General features: G+C 32.2%; 1 long non-coding RNA gene across 3 annotated transcripts; it reads right to left on the bottom strand.

The window, feature by feature from the left end:
• Nucleotides 1–652: 652 nt before the first annotated feature.
• On the bottom strand, nt 653–4,404 carry LOC111365325. Of its 3 annotated transcripts, XR_002697411.1 has the most exons (5): nt 4,165–4,404; nt 3,379–3,451; nt 3,140–3,256; nt 1,684–1,734; nt 653–936 (listed from the first exon to the last, which is right to left on the bottom strand). It is a non-coding gene; the product is annotated as an uncharacterized LOC111365325 (long non-coding RNA). The 3 variants fall into 3 exon arrangements; XR_002697410.1 differs by having other exon boundaries at nt 3,379–4,404; XR_002697412.1 differs by having other exon boundaries at nt 3,140–3,215; nt 3,379–4,404.
• Nucleotides 4,405–6,525: the final 2,121 nt, after the last annotated feature.

Raw genomic sequence — 6,525 nt, 5'->3', positions numbered from 1 at the left:
CCAATGTGTGCGCACTGTTTGAGATAGCTCGACATTATTTCGAAATTGGTAAAAAAATATGATAATCTAAAGAAAAAAACGAAGAATAAACAAAAAAAATCACTGTGTGAGCACTATTCTGCACTTTGTGCGGAGCCAAGAGTTTGGAGGTGTTCCGCCAAACTCTCTGGCGAGTTTGGAGTGCGGTTGCTCCCACCTTGTACGGAGCAGCTTTGCAAATTTTTATTTTTCCTTAAGAAAGTCAACCATCCGGAGAGTTTGGAGAGAGTTTGGAGAAACACTTCCAAACTCTCTGGGCTCGGAGAGTTTGGAGTGCAGAGCAACGAAGCATTGTTGTGCAAATTTTTATTTATTATTTTTTTTCTTTTTGCTTAGGAAAGGTTATTTCAATTCTTGAGGTATTATCTACAAACTAAAATCTCGAAATCATTTTTGTAGCATTTAGAACTCAGATGGAATATTCATTAACCTCTAGTGTTTTAATTTGTTAATTGCGATAGAGTATATTGTGAAGCATATAATATGTTACAAATTTTTTGTTATATTGTGCGATAATTGATGTAAATGTGTTATCTTTTCTTTGTGTATATATATTAGCGTTTCTTCTTCTTTTCAACCATAAATGTTTACATCTCCAATTCCTTCACTAGAATTCAAAAAATCTACAATTTTTACACTAATAGAAACTGAATAAATACAAAACTTGTGCAACGCACGTGGTGATGACTAGTATATATACAAAAAGGTAGAAGTAGAAGTACAAGGAACTATTCTAGAAATGTTGCTGCAAAAGACTTACAAACTTAACTTTTATAAGAACTTTCAAATAAATAAAAATACAAAATTATGAAATAACCAATAGTGGAAGAATAAACCTTACAAAGGAGGCTCAGGTTTAAACATGGGAGCCTCTGGTATCATAGTATTCTTCAAAATCTGTCAATCACAAACATCAAATGAAGCACTCACATCAATTGCAGCCAGTGAAAGGCAATGAATTCAAATTCGTTTATTTATTGGTCATCTACAAAATATTGGGTCACTTGAATTTCCATGATCATGTACACAAACTTTTAAGGTATAAAATTCTATTACAGAAGATAACTAAAGTGCCCAGTTGTTATTTCTGGGATACAAAATTGTAAAATAGCTGCAATTGGCAAGTTAACTATGTTTCTATTCCAATATTTCTTTCTCTAATCATTCAGGCAACAAAAGGCATATTTTTGTAGGCGCAAAAGAAATCGCTAATTCTACAACGTAAATCAACATTAGCAAGATTCAAGTACAAGTACTGATTCTACTCATCATAGAAATGCAGCCCAATATGCCTATAAATAATTTCTTCATAAATCATTCATTTATAAGACTCTAAAAAACTTTATAAAAAACTAATAATAAAGTATGAATCTTTAAACAAATAGCTCACCAAACAAAAATCATAAAAGGAATCAATGATTTCAATAGCTTGGGAAAACTCTATTGCATTAACAAATTTAATATGCATATATATGGTTGAAACATTGCCAGTTTACTAATGATTTCAGATACTATTAGAGTTTGTTTTCTTTGAGTAAATGATGAAAGCCTCAAAAGTCGTATGTCAACAATCAAATAAGAAGACATCAACGCAAAAAGAAAAAGTAACTAAAGTGAAACTAAGACCAGAAACAGAGATCTAACCTCTTCCTAGCCAGATTGTTGCCTTTGACTTCTTTTGATGAGTAAATGAATCTTGCAAAACAAACGAAAGCATATATACAACAATATCAGCAGATTTATCCATCAACTGCATAGAAATAATATCAAAAGAACTAAAAACATAGCATGAAGGTTTTTGCTTGAATCCATTGGAGAAGATAACTATGTTAATAAGGAGAACAATCTGAAGATAAATGAAAGGAAGAAAAAGATGCTAATGGTGGTATCTTCGCTAAACAGAACTCAACATTTAAACTAGTTCAAGGCAATATCCCTTTACAAACGCAATAGATTCTAAACATACCATTAAATTGAATTGAAAGATAATATTTCTGGCAGACACAGTATTCATATAAATGTTACCCAATTAATTGAAAATTTTGCTCAGTAAGGTACTAAGGTTAATGACAATCAATGGCATATTCATCTATGCACTGCCTACTTTTTGATAAAAAGTATAATGCCTACTCAGAAGCATATCTGTAGCTTTTCATACAGATCTCAACCAATTGGAAATTCATAAAGCCCTTCATGTAATCAACGTAGCAATTTATTAAAATGTATCATTGCTAATTTAGGAACTTTAGTACTTCACTTTGCTTTAAATGGTCCCCTGTTGTAAGTTCTCCCAATTATTTTCCCAAAAAAATGAATACAAAACTACCAAGGGTTCAACTTAAATTTTGGCCTCAATTTTTTCACAACCTGGATTCAGCAAGTTCAATGGCCATCTAGCAGACTGAGAGCCCCCCGTCTTTGAACACGCTATTGTGAGTAGCCATGGAAGCACCGCACCTAATATAATTAAACTAAGGGTCCGTTTGATTGGAAGAAATTCCATGGAAAATGTTGTTTTCTACTTTGGTTGTTTGATAAGAAAGTGGAAATGGAGTTCGAATTTCAATGTACAAACACTTAAAGCATGTTTTTGGTCAATTGAATGGAAAATACTTTCTTATGGTTTTGGTGTAATTTTCTTTTACAACTTACATCGAATTGGTTTGCCTTTTCTATTTTTACAATCAAACGGACCCTAAATATAAAAAAGAGCTTAACACAATAGAAGAAAGAGATTGAAATTATTCTAAGAATCATTTGGAAAACTTCAAGATATGTAGTAAATATAGTTTGCTTAGTAAAAACTGAATTAGAAACGTATAAGTCTTCAAATATTATTGAGAATCCTCTATAGTGATGGCTCTTATTACTCAACGTAAGGGAACTGACACTAAAAAATCTTCAGCAATCAATTATGCTGTTTGTACGGCTTAATATCAATGATTTCTCTAATAACATAGAAATAAAAACAACTAAAAGTAAACAATTGCAATTATTAAGTTTCCATTTATTTATCTTTCTCCTTGAAAAGAGGCCAAATAGTTTTCCCATCTTACAGTTTGCAGGCTAGTTCATTGCACCAAAAGAATCTAAAAGATACCTGGCTATGATCCTCCATTGTGGTAGCTCTATCTAGTATTTTTTGGATCACATCCCATTACAATCCACCATTCATGCTGCGCATGTCAAAGGAGGATGTGAAAAGAATATCAAATTCCTACATGAAGGAAATGAGTGAATATATGAAGGCCACAAAATGAGGAAAGGCATACAAACACACACACATATAGGGCCAGAAAAGAAAGAAATGAAAGAAAGGCTAAACAAACATGAGCATACCTCTCCTAAATCAGTTAGAATCCAATTGCCATTAAGTGATCCAATTAAGATTCTGCCAAAACCAAGGTCTTGCCTAGAAGATAAGGCAACAAATTTTCAGTAACGGTTATGTATTTAATCCGTCAAATTACAAGACTTTAAAACTGATTAAAGGCATCAATTTGCCTCTATACTACATTGAAAACTTCGATTGCTTTCATCCCACTAAGTATTAATAGAATAAGTAAAATCTTCAAAACTCGAGAATATGAGTTTGGACTGCATAAAGAAGGAGATTCTACTTTTGGGTAGAAGAACTAGTTCTTCCAAAACCATAATGTAACCCAATAATGAAGAGTCGAAAGAAGGCAAAAAACGCAATAATCTCAAACAACCCAGGAGTTATAAAAGAAGAGAAGAAAAACGTAAATCAACTTAGAAAACAGATCTCAAAATTTATGTGTCAAACAGATTGTCCTCAATTTGTAGTGAGTATAATGGCATCGACAAAAATCACGTAGAGAATGAGGGTTCACAAACAATGGAAATCAATTATTCAAAACGTCTAGAGAAATCACAAAAAGAACAAGGGTTTCATCGCATAAATGTTATGGTTGGAGCCCAACTTCAACCAAAACCAATTAATTTTCTAACCAAGCTCAACCAAATAACTAGCAGCTATAAATTCAAGATATTGTAATTATCCAAATTAAAGAACACAACCTGAAATAACTAACAATAAAAACACAAGATTCTGAATATAAATTGCAATCAGCCAAATTGAGGAACATAAATTAAATTACTAACAAGAACCAGTTAATCGCCAACCAAAATCAATTCATTCATTCCCTTAATTGATGATTGTCTTACAATGCAATGGATTACAAGTAACAATTACAAAAGAAAAAATGGTTTAGGTGAGGAAGAAGAGACAGAGAATTGGAGAGAAGATTAGAGTAGAAGAAGAGTAGAGGAAGAATCGAGAAGAAGAGTAAGCAGGAGAAGAAGCTTGCCATAGAGGGGGTACTTTCAATTTTGCAGTTTGATTATTTTTTTTTTTTTGATTCACAACAGTGGCGTCTTGTCACTCAAAAACAATTGTGTCCTTATTCATATTTTACAATTACAAAAGTATAACAATTCTTTAAAAAATAATAATACTCTTAATAATTTAAATAAATTAAGTTATTTTCATACGTAAATTTTAAAATCAATTTTACTTATCAGTTTCTTCAATACAATAAAAAAGAATTTTTTCCTTCCATCTGCTAAAATAGCGAAATCTCCCAAAATTATCAAAGGTTCAACAAAAAAACAATACTCAAAGTCGGCACTGAAAATTGGTAAGTGTAAATACGTATTTTTAATTTTGTTTTAGTTAAATTTACTGTTTGAATCTTTAAATCATTTTTTTGACAAAAGCAGATGAATTTTACAGTATTTAAACACAGATTTATAATTTTTTTTATAGCAAAAATAACAAAAAAATTCATCTCTGTATGCATATATTTTACAGAAAAAATTTATAGGTGTCTGTAAAATAAATATTTAAACATTATTTCTTTAAAAAAGGGAAAAAATAAAAAATTCGAACGTAAATTTCAGATGAAACGGACGAAAAAAATTGGACCAAATGTTTCCAGCCAGCCCAGTTGTCCGGGCCGGATGGAAACAGTCCAGCCGGCCCAGATAACCAGGCCGGCTGGAAACATCCGACCCAGCCTTTTTTTTTTCCCTTCCTCTTCCCCTTCCCTTTCAGATTTTAGAATTTATTTGTTCATTAATATATGTTTATTGAAATAAATATTAATGAATATTTAAATACTAATTGAAATAAATATTTTTGAAACAATTAAAATAATCAATGAATTATTTAAAGTATTAAATTAAATTAAATATGAAATGAACAATTTAAAAAATTATATATTAATTCCTTATTTTTAATTTGTGGCAGATATGACATCAGCATGTGTCCCAATTTGTTACTTTGGTGAATTTCAAATGAATGAAAATGCCTAGTGGGAATGGAAATGGATGAGTGAAGGAGATGGGGTTAAAGCGATTTTTATAACAAGGAGTACATCGTTCGCAGAAATGTACAGTGATATACAAAACATGCTTAACGTCGATCCCTCTCAGTACGATATGGAATTGGGATTTTCGTTTCATAAGCATTCAACTATTTCAATTCCACCTATGAAAGTTATTTCTGAAGTGGAAATGAAACATCTAATTAAACTGAACCAAGGCCGAAAGTCGACTCCTATTTGCGTAACTTTATTGGGGAAGAATGTCCACGAAGGTGAACACGAAGTTTCAAATGAAGAGAATCATAATGTAAATGATGTTTGGGATACAATTCAGATTGTTCGTGAAGATGATGCGGTTATTACCGAGACCACTGCTACTCACCATGATCACACTGTTACTCACAGAATTCCATCGATAGTTGAAGACAACGAGAATGAAAATGCATTTACAAACGAGGATTTGATTGATTTATCTCGTAGGGGACATGAGTCGGGTGGGAGCTCACAGGCCGGACCGAGTACACGGTCTTCTAATTGTTCGCGTGTAGTTCCCGATGATGAAGATGTATATGTCGATCAACTATTCGAATCAAAGAAAGAATTGCAAGAAGCTGTGCACCGAATTGCTTTAAAATATAACTTCGAGTTTAAAGTGAAAAAATCAAACAAGTCGACATACACAATTATCTGCATTGACGACAGTTGCCATTGGCGTTTGCGAGCGACTAAGATGGACACGAATGAGTTCTTTGTAGTCCGTAAGTATGCACGGGAACATACTTGCGAAGTGGGTATTCGTCGAAATGATCATAGGCAGGCACGATCATGATTCATTGGTCGAGAAATAATGCACAAGTTTCAGGATCCACGAACGATCTACAGACCTTCGGACATCATTAATGATGTTCGATGAGAGTACGGGGTGGTCATGAGCTATCAGAAGGCTTGGAAGGCTAAAAAATGTGCATTGGAGGATTTGATGGGTTCGACTGAGGAGAGTTATGCTAAATTAACCAGGTATTTCATTATTTAAGTGTTTATTTCTTTGTTATTTTAAATTTTAATTATTTAATTTCAATTGTTTATTTATATGTAATTAATTATTTCATTGAATTGTTTATTTTTCTGTTCATTTAAT

This window comes from Olea europaea, chromosome 17, assembly GCF_002742605.1.
Source record: "Olea europaea var. sylvestris chromosome 17, O_europaea_v1, whole genome shotgun sequence".
In the NCBI taxonomy this organism is placed as follows: domain Eukaryota; kingdom Viridiplantae; phylum Streptophyta; class Magnoliopsida; order Lamiales; family Oleaceae; genus Olea; species Olea europaea.
The sequence above is the reverse complement of the archived record's forward strand: the minus strand, read 5'-3'. Positions and strand labels throughout refer to the sequence as shown.